Below are 10,000 nucleotides of genomic sequence, written 5' to 3' on the forward strand. Positions count from 1 at the left end.
AGCCCTTCCTGGATTCTCATGGCTTCCTATCACTTGGCCCCCTTTGCCTCATATATCATATCCTCTTAGACACCAAATATAAATATAGATGTGATTCAGGGAAAACTGCAAACTCCACGAGGGGAACTATACATTAGTCTACAAACTACTGCTTGAACTCAATAAGCCTAATTAACAGATTCTAAGTGTGCTGGTGTAGAAAACATTTTCCCATACGCATGTCCATATGCTTGTGTTATTTTGTTTTTAATTATTATACATGGATTTTGGTCATATCACTTCACTTGTTCAACAGGCTCCTGAGAGACCAGCTCACATTGCCCTGAGTTTGTGTGACAGCTTCAGAACTGTGCCATGCAGATGTGTTTCTAGCTGTCAGGCTACTGGGTTAGAGAGTAAGGAACATTTTCAGCTTTGAAATGATTAAGCACATGACCATATATTTCTCTTAAAAGGCGGCACTCTCTTTTACTTCTACAGTTAAGACATTCAGAGTGAAGTAAGGAGATAACACTGGGTGGTCTATCTGGAGGAATGCATTGAAGGGTACATCAAAACACACTATTAGGAAGGGTGTGTGGGGAGGGAGCCCTGTCTCCTGCCATTCAACAAGGACATGTAGAGCTCAGTTCTTCAGCCTCTGTGCTGTCCTTGGCCATGACATGCAATGTTCCATGAGAGTTCCACTCCACCCTTAAGATCAGGTCACTGCTCCATCAAGCCAAACCATATCTCATCTTCCCAGACTGTTCGTCTTCTGGTCAACTGTTCACAAATGTCCCCCTACTCCCCAATACACATGTCACCTGCTAGGCCTTCCAGTACCCCCTCCTCCCCACAGTCATACAAGACAGGCTTCCCTGATGGCTATAAAAGCAAGCAGAGCTAAGCTAGCGACAGTGATCATTGCTACTTGGAACCCTCTGGATATCCCTGAATGTTCTAAGCCTTCTGGAGCTAAGAGCATGTGGACCTGGCATTCTGAAACCTCATAAGCTTAGTTTTTATCTTAAAATATGAAATAGTGAGAATTTGGGGTAAAATGTGGCTTTTCAGAGTTCAGGAAGTAAAAAGGCCTCTGTCACCTATCCTTTCAGAAACATTCTAGAACTCTGCCCATGGTCATTTGTGAGGTTTCTCTAGAGCGGAATGGAGTTGGGGAGAGCAAGGGTCTCCTCTCCCTTCCTCTAGATCATCGGCTATGAGCTCCAAGGAAGGCCCACCCTTTCTGTTACCACCAGACAAAGACGCCATTACCAAATGGTGGTAAGACATCCAACCAAAAGTGAGTTCTACTTTTTAACATATGGTTTCTCAACCATATCTTTCAAAAGTAAGTCTAGCTCTTGAAATACTCTATGAGTTGGTTATACATACCTGGTGATTAATAAAAAAAAATCACTTCTTTATCTGATGAATTGCTCTGTCTATCAAAATAAAGTGTGTTTGAGATTAAATAAGATGTCAGATGCTGCTCTTGACTTCCTAAAGCCCTCCTGAGTTTTGGGAGAGGCAGAAATGGAAAAACCTGTGGCTTTGAAGCTGAGAAAATCTGGACTCTCATTCACTTGACACCATTTGACTAAGACTCAGACAGGGACACCAGGACCGTCTTAAATGTTCTTAGCTCATCCGTTCAACATGCTAGCCACACTTATGTAGTAGTGTGGAGAGCAAGTGTTATCATGAGTATGGATAAGGCTGGAACAGGTGTGGGCACAGACTCCTCCCTCATAGGTGTTACAGTTAACAGATACTGGCACTGATCAAGCACAGCAGGTTGACTGTTTTTCTACTACAGAAGGAAGAAGAGTATGGTAGCAAGAGTGAGGACCTGCTTTCTAATGAAGATGTGCTCAGTTCTTTCGATACCCCTCTGGGTGATTCTAGAATGATGTAAAACCTCCTCTGTCAACCCAGTTAACTCCCAGAGTTAACCAGGAATCCATATGGAGTCTGGGGCCGATGGGCAACTTGGAGCTGAGTTTAGAAAAGAACAGAAGGACTCAAATGAAGCCATTGAAGATGAATGAGGAAGTGTGACCTTGTCTACCCTGAAGATGACCCAGCTTGGTCTTCACAGAAGACGCACCTCATCTACTTCCTCTCCATCCATTATTTGCTCTCTTGTGGATGACTTCCAAAGATGAGAAGGCAATCTCCCAAGAACTTCATACTGCATCCCCTTTCTTTATTCTGAGGGGATTTTCACCCAGGTTTCTCTATTGTGATATCATGTTACCTTCGGACCTTCCAGTCCCCAAATACCACATAGATCAATGCTTAAGGGTTACTTTATGGTCATGCTTTGATTCTGCTTGCTAGGGACAGCTCCACCAGACCATCTTAACACCGCATGACACCAATCTTCGGGAAGGGCGGCAGTGAGTAGAATCTCAGCTGTGTTTCAAGAACATACACCTTCCTTAGAGGGCTCATCCGACCTACCTAGCAGTTTTGGGTTCTCAGAAGAAGTGGGTTTTAGTTTTTTATTTGTTTGTTTGTTTGGTTTTTTGTTTTATTTTTTCCCAAGCACCTGGAGTCTGTATCCTCTCCATTCCCATCCAGGAAGGAACCTGGGGTCTCCTCCCCAGCCCCTGCCTATTGGACTAGGAGGCTAGGTCTAGCCCCAACTCAGAAGATATTCAATGAGGGCCCAAAGTTTAACACGGGCTTCCTAGTCAGAGCAGAAGCATCTTCATACCCTGCCTAGAGCCTCCAACTTCTCCCTTGCTGCTTTGTCTTTTACAAAACAGTTGTAAAGACATGATAGACCAGGCATGTGGGCAACTGGGAGATCTGATTCTCAAATAAAGTCATTTCAAAAACAAAACAAAAAAACAAACAAACAAACAAACAAAAAAACAATCAAGCAGAAACAACCGCCCCCTCCAATCCAAAATAAAGAAAATTTGCCAATTTCAGTAAACTGGAACCATATTTCTGCTGGTGGGATGTTGTGCATCTCAAGACAGGGAAGCCTGTGTCTTGCACTGTTCTGGACCCCATAACATTCTCTAGGTAGGGAAAGAATGTGCTAACAGATGCTGGGGGACAGTGCCTGACATGAGCAGTCACCTACCAAGAAGTCAAGAGAGGCTGGCACCAGAAACCTACTTTGCAAATTACCTTGGTGACCCTCAGAAGCAAATGCAGATTAACCTGAACCCCAATTTTCAGATTCAGGTACTAGATCAATAGAAATCAATAGGCATTGTAGGTCACACATGTAAACTCACTACAAGGGAAGCTGAACAGGAAGATCACATAGTTCCAGGTTACCCTGGGCTACAGGGCTAGACCCTGTCTTTAAAAAAAGGAAAAGAAAAAATCCAGAAGAAGACAGAAGTATACTTTCAAATTAGAGGCTTTCCTTGACAAATAGACTGCTCATCTTTCCCTTATAGCTTTCTCTGCCACCTCTAGCATGTATACAGTTCTAGACCTAATAAGAATATCTGATGACTGTTCAAGCCTGGTTAGATTATATGGATACCTAATTTGTGTCTGATTCTCACTAAGGCCTATTTCCTCCACATGAATGAAGATAACGGCCTTTTCACCATATCTTCTACTACATCCAGATGCCAAGTTACACCTGGTTTCCTTTCCATACGAGTTTACATATCAGCACTTTAAAGATATTTTTCTTCTTGTACGTTTTCTTTTATGAAAGATATTGATTTTATATTTTTACTTGATTTCCCGACTTTTAAATTATGTTTTCTTACTTAAATTATATATATATTATATATTTCAATTACAAATATACCCTGTAGTAAACTTTTGGCTTTTTAAAAAATTTCTAATTATACTTGTTAATTCAATTAAATCACTTATTGTATAGATTCAGCACTGCATTTTGTCTTTATCTTTAAACTTAAACATGAAATAGTAGTGGTATATATTTTGCTCTTCTATACTTTAAAATGTTTTATTGCTTGGATTAATTATGAATTTAAAACATTTACTTATTGATAGCCATTCTATTTATGTTCTAATTTATGTTCAGTTAGAGGAGTTTATAATATTAGTTTTTATTTCTATACATTTTGCTTCTGCGGTGTCATTTTCTTATTTGCAGAATAACATTGTTTGGCTACTTTCCTTTCTTTCTTCCTTTCTTTCTTTCTTTCTTTCTTTCTTTCTTTCTTTCTTTCTTTCTTTCTTTCTTTTCTTTCTTTCTGTCTTTTGTTTGTTTGTTTGTTTTTTCGAGACAGGGTTTCTCTGTGTAGCATAGGCTGTCCTGGAACTCACTTTGTAGACCAGGCTGGCCTCAAACTCAGAAATCCGCCTGCCTCTGCCTCCTGAGTGCTGGGATTAAAGGCGTGCGCCACCACACTGGCTTGGCTAGTTTTCTTAAATACTAGAAAGTTAATCTAAAGTAGCATTTTCAAGCTGTGGGTGGTGGCCCCTTTGGAGATTGAGTAGCCTTTTCACAGGAAGACCATCAGAAAACACAGATTTTTTTATATTATGATTCACAACGGTCACAAAAAATGCATTCATGAAATAGCAGTGAGTTGAATTTATGGTTGGGGTCACCACAACAGGAAGAATGTATTAGAGGGTCGTAGCACTAAGAAGGTTGAGAACCACTGAGCTAAAGGAAAATGCTCATTAGCAAAAAAAAAAAAAAAAAAAAAAAAAAAGCCAAGAAATACACAGGTATCATAGCAACACCAACAGGAAAGGCCGTGCTTGAACCAGAGATGTCACAGCCACATTCACTGACAACAGTCAACAGAGAGAAAGCCATGGCCCACTAGTGTGACCTCAAGAGCTCTGTGGTTGCTTTGATCCAATAGGGCTAAAAGAAAAACAAAGTTGCAAGAAAAATAAATAAACTCAAGTAAATAAACATATAAAAGACACCCCTCCCCACAAACGAAAAGCAAGAAAATGCACACATACTTGAAATAAGAAGAAAGTCACGTGTGAGGTCCTGGGGCCTGGGTGCCCTGGGGACTTTTCAGTGTCACTAGCTTGGTTGCCATGGAAAGCTGCTTTGTTGAAAACTCTTGCCCTGCTGCTGGAAGCCAGAGGATGCGCCCAGCTGCAGGGGTCACCTGTTTGGATCATGGATCAGATTCCTTGCTTCCTGGAAACGGTATCCTGGAAACACTTTCAAGCCCGTTTTCCTTTCACTTTGTAGGCTGGCCTCAAGATTATGCTGATTAACTCCAAGTCCCAAGACTCTTGTTGCCTGGAGACAAAGTTTCACAGCGAAGGAGCTTAAGGACAAAACGCAGGTAAGGAAAGCTTTGCTCGCTGGTGCCTCTCACCTATTATTCTGTTTTGAACCATGCTTTGCCCTTTCCTCTGAGAAAGCAGCTTACAAACGCTTGCTCCCTCTGCTGCTTCATTTACCAACACTTAGACGCTAGCTGATCAGCTGATGGATTAGTTAGGAGAGGAGGCCACCTACCCTGAGTCCCTGGCCAGGACAGCTGGCTGGGGACACAGGCTGGTCTTCAGGTGTCTGGAACCGTGCACAAGCTTGGCGGGGGAGATAAATGACCAGTGGGTACCTGGGGCTTCTCTAAATGCCTTGGCTGGCCCATAGCAGGGGGGACATAAGATGCAGGCTCAGAAAGGCCAAGAGTCTGTGCAAAGTCACAAGTAGGAGGGACAGAGCAGTGACTGGGCTCCAGGCTAGAATGACACATTGTCCTCTGGGCTTGAGTAAGAGCCTCCAGAGCAGAAGGGAAGTGCTGGGACAGTCACAGTCTCCTGCAGAGTTCTGGAGTGCCCAAGCTGGGTTGGTTTGGGCTGGTGCTTGGTGTCGCTAGCTTCTTTGTGAGTTTCCAGGGGTCCCCTGGGGCTAGGAGGCAGACAACTTCCTAAACTGCTCCCTTCTGTTGGCAGAGTGATGGGGAACAAGGTGATCTTTTCAGGTCCCTTGTATCTGTGCTTACAAAACCCTAAGCAAGTACCCGAAACCACCCCTCACCCTGCCAGGCAAGCTGCAGCAATCGGCACCTTAGATCATCACCTATTTGATTCACCAACGTCATTCGTCATTCCCAGCTCTCTGTCAGTCTCAGATAATGAAACCTGTCTTAATACCATGGGTCTGTGACCTACACATGCCTTCTCCTCTGTCTTTGAAAAGCCATGAGGATAGGACTTGGCGTGGACAGGACAAATGTTCCCACAGGACCTAGCTCAGCTCCCTCAGCCCCTAGGGAAAGTGATGAATCAGGAGCTTGCCTCTTGGCGCAGAAAAGCCAAATGCATTGCAGGACACTGTAAAGTCAAACTTCCATGGAAAAACCAACTGGAACAGCACATGCTGGCTCAAACAGATACTGGCTCAAAGTTCATGGGGTGTGGCCTGATAAAGGAAAGGCTGTCAAGGTGTGGACTTTATTCCTGGAAGTGGAGTGTCTGAGTTAAATGAGATGAGACTCACAACGTACTTTCACAGAACCTAATGCCCCATTAAAAAGAGTGGAACTGAATAGTACATGCCAAGGCCTTTGAATTTTTTCAGTCTATTTTTGAGTTTTCTCTATCTGACTTACAGTCTAGAAGGCTTCAAACTGCTCATACAACAGACACAAAACATACCTCTGGTGGCACACTACCTTTCTCTGCTACCCTGCTCTGTCTTCATCTGCTCAACTTTCCCCCTTTCTGTCTCCCCAGCAGCCAGCTATTCCTAGCCAGACACATGCAGGCCTGCCCCTGAGCAGGTGACACCTCTCACACAGACTGTCTTAGTCATTCACTGCCTGTCACATGACCAATAAGTACTACCACAACAAAAAACAATGGATGAATGAATGCATGGCATATGAATGAATGAGTGAATAATTCGATTGAACTGTAGATGTAAATACATCTATAAGCTGCTTTTACACTCTTTTATTGCTGGTGTGGTATTGACAGCATGTGTTTAAAGGTTGCAGTGGTTTTGTTCAGGAGTCTGTAAGGACTATTTCCCAAGCCCACTATTGACATAATAGACAAATGGGGAGTGTCCAGGGCTAACGGTGGGAAGGAGGAAATGGTGTACGATGCTGACAGATTAATCTTAGTCCACAGGTGCTGGCATCACTAAATACCCAACACACTCCTTAGTATATGTTAATCACTTCATTTATGTTTTTAACACATTATAATTTACTGATCTATTTTGCAGATAAGAAAACTGAGCCTAGACATGTTATAGCACCTTAAACAAGCTGGTAACCATGGTGCCTAATGCTTAATCCTCTGTAGTGCTTGCACACAGATCTGGAAAGGAACAGACCAGATGGCTCCAACATGGGTGGTCTACAAGATTAGAAACTTTGTCTTATCCTAAACACAGTAGTAATAGTTCAGGTCATTCTTGGTATGTGTGTCATGTCTGTGTGTCCGAAGTCAGCAGGAAGAGGCCACTCATGTGTTTAACATCTTAGAGTCTTGCTGTTACACACATGCACACACACACACACACACACACACACACACACACACACACACTCACACACGTGTATACACACACACACACACACACACACACACACAAAAACAGGGCAGCAAAAGTCATCAAAATTTGTGTAACATGAAAAAGTATCCTTTTGTATGAGTGTATGTGAATATGTGTGCAAACTGCAGAATCTGTAATCTGCTGACAAGCAATGCTCTCATCTCCAGAAAGTACGATGGTTGCTGCTTATCTGCTTCTCCATTGCTGGCTCTGTGTAGTTGTGCTTGCTTATAAGAACACTGGGCTCATGTGGGCATGTAATACTTTGTTATTATCTTAAACATCTTACCTTTTTGCACTTTCAGGTTTTTTGTTTCATATTGAATCCATTCTGTGACTATACAGTAATTATTCAATGATCATTGTTTATTCACTGTTTTAACTGCTTCTATTTTATATGCGGAAAGTTCTATCTTTGTTCCCTAAAGAGACAGTCTTAGAAACAGCTCCCTCTCCATCCCAACCTCCAGCATCAACCCTAGACCATCTCTCCCTCTGAATGCTTTCCCTTCTCTTCTGTGTTTTGCAGTGAGAATTTTGGTTTCTTTGAAAAAAAACACAGAAATATTATGGAAATATGCTTTTGTTTTAATCTCAAGTGTGAGATGAATAAAGGACTGCTTCATACTGTCCACAGCAGCTGACTATGATTTGTCTCATGCTCTAGCAGGGGTATGATTTTTTCCAGCTGCAGATAGTTTCTTCAAGTGTGAAACATTTGGAATTCTGGGAACTTTTCAGAGGATATATACATGCTAAGGCCCTGAGAGAGGGGGTTATGAGTTGTTAGTTGGTTGCTATGACTTGCAGTTTGTTAAGTAGTCATGTTCAAAGAAGAAGCAAGGAGAAATTAGATGACGATCAAAACTTGCACCAAGGAACTCGTTGCCTCTAATCAGCAGGGAGTAGTCTAACAATAACTCTACCCTCTTTTTCCCCTGTCCTCTTGTTCTCTTCTATTAATTGTCAAGGGTTGAAAGAGTAGAAGAGGGGTGGAGAAGGGTGGAAGAAAAAAGAACCCACAAAGTAGAATGTCCAGCTACAAGGTTTAACTCATTTAAACTGGCTCCAGCTATGATGCTACAGAGCCCTTCTAGCACATTCACATACCACCACACATGTTACCATAGAGGGAACATGTCTGGAGAGGTGGATCATTAACCAGGAACACTTGTTCCCAGAAGACCCAAGTGTGTTCCAAGCATCCATGTAAGGGAGGTAGGTCAACCATCTGTAGCTCTAAGTCTAAGAGATCCAGCACTGACTTCCGGCCTCCGTGTGTGTGTGTGTGTGTGTGTGTGTGTGTGTGTGTGTGTGTGTGTGTGTGTGTGTGTGTGTGTGTGTGTGTGTGTGTGTGTGTGTGTGTGTGTGTGTGCCTATAAAAAAAATCTCTCTATTTTCTAAACTGAAAGTATTCCTGACCCTAAGAGTGCCACATCCAAGGCTAGTGGCACACTAGTGACATCACATTCAGTGACCAACAAACATTGGCATGCTTGAATCCCCTTTAAGCCACAAAACTTAAAAAAAAAAAAAAAAGTGTTCTTGAAATCATTTTAACGTATATAGAAAAACAATAAATCAAGTTAGTTGTACCAGGACCAAGAGGTTTTGTGCAATGCACACAAAAATGCCTGTACTGCAGGACTCTCCACATGACATGGGCCCTGTGCGCCTTGAAGGGTCCATGTGTCCCCTTGTCTTCCAGGATGAAGAAAAAGCCCAGGAGGCAGTGATGGCTGGCATAGTGCACCGGTGGTTCTCAACCCGTGGGTCGTGACCCCTTTGGGAGATATCCTTCATATAAGATATTTACATTATGATTCATAACTGGTAAAGTTACAGTTATGAAGTGGGGAAGAAATAATTTTAAAGTTGGGGAGGGGGAATCCCACAACACGAGGCACTGTATTTAAGGGTCACAGCATTAGGAATGTTGAGACCCACAGCAACACATGAAGGTGTCAGGCTGAACCCCACATTGGGTTTCCACCCAGCCCAGTCCACTGCTGGCAGGTTCTATCCCACAGTTCATGCTTTCCCCTCACCCGCCCCTTTGAAGGCTGCCACGTTCTTCCTCTGTACCTCAGCCCAGCCTTGGACTGCGCCTCTGCATTCTCTATTGCCAGCAGAGGAAGCTGAGGTCACGGGGTTCAGAAGGTTGCCCAGCCCCCCTCAGATGGTAAGCGGGGAGCAGGTGGTCTGCTCTGTACATCCACCCATTCTGCCATTGCTTCTCTGAACCACAGTTTTCTGGTCTGTAAGAGGAAGGGTGGCTGTGAAAGAAACAGGGAGCAAATGTGTCTGGAGAGTGGCGCTTAAACCATGGTGGCTGCCACAGAGCTGAGCCCTCTGCCCAGTGTTTGGAAGCAGCATGTCTGACAGGGGGACCTTTGTCCTCTGCTTGTGTTCAGGCTGCTTTGCCTGTTTGGAACTTGGGGTTGATGAACAAGGCCTTTCTAGTCTGTTAAACTAATAATCTTAAAATTTTATTTTAATTGTAAGGCACCTATTCCCTTT

General features: G+C 43.2%; 2 protein-coding genes across 2 annotated transcripts in view; one reads left to right on the forward strand and one right to left on the reverse strand.

Moving 5' to 3' along the window:
• Positions 1-10,000, reverse strand: part of Wdfy4 (WDFY family member 4) — a 237,520-nt gene that overhangs the window by 30,950 nt on the left and 196,570 nt on the right. The gene's annotated exons all lie outside the window — the stretch shown is intronic.
• Lrrc18 (leucine rich repeat containing 18) overlaps positions 1,126-10,000 on the forward strand; it is a 23,504-nt gene continuing 14,629 nt past the window's right edge. The window contains exons 1-2 of the mRNA XM_021203665.1: positions 1,126-1,285; positions 5,156-5,252. The gene's annotated coding sequence lies outside the window, so the exon portion shown is untranslated. The remainder of the gene's footprint in view (positions 1,286-5,155; positions 5,253-10,000) is intronic.

Source organism: Mus pahari, chromosome 8, assembly GCF_900095145.1.
Source record: "Mus pahari chromosome 8, PAHARI_EIJ_v1.1, whole genome shotgun sequence".
NCBI classification, from domain to species: domain Eukaryota; kingdom Metazoa; phylum Chordata; class Mammalia; order Rodentia; family Muridae; genus Mus; species Mus pahari.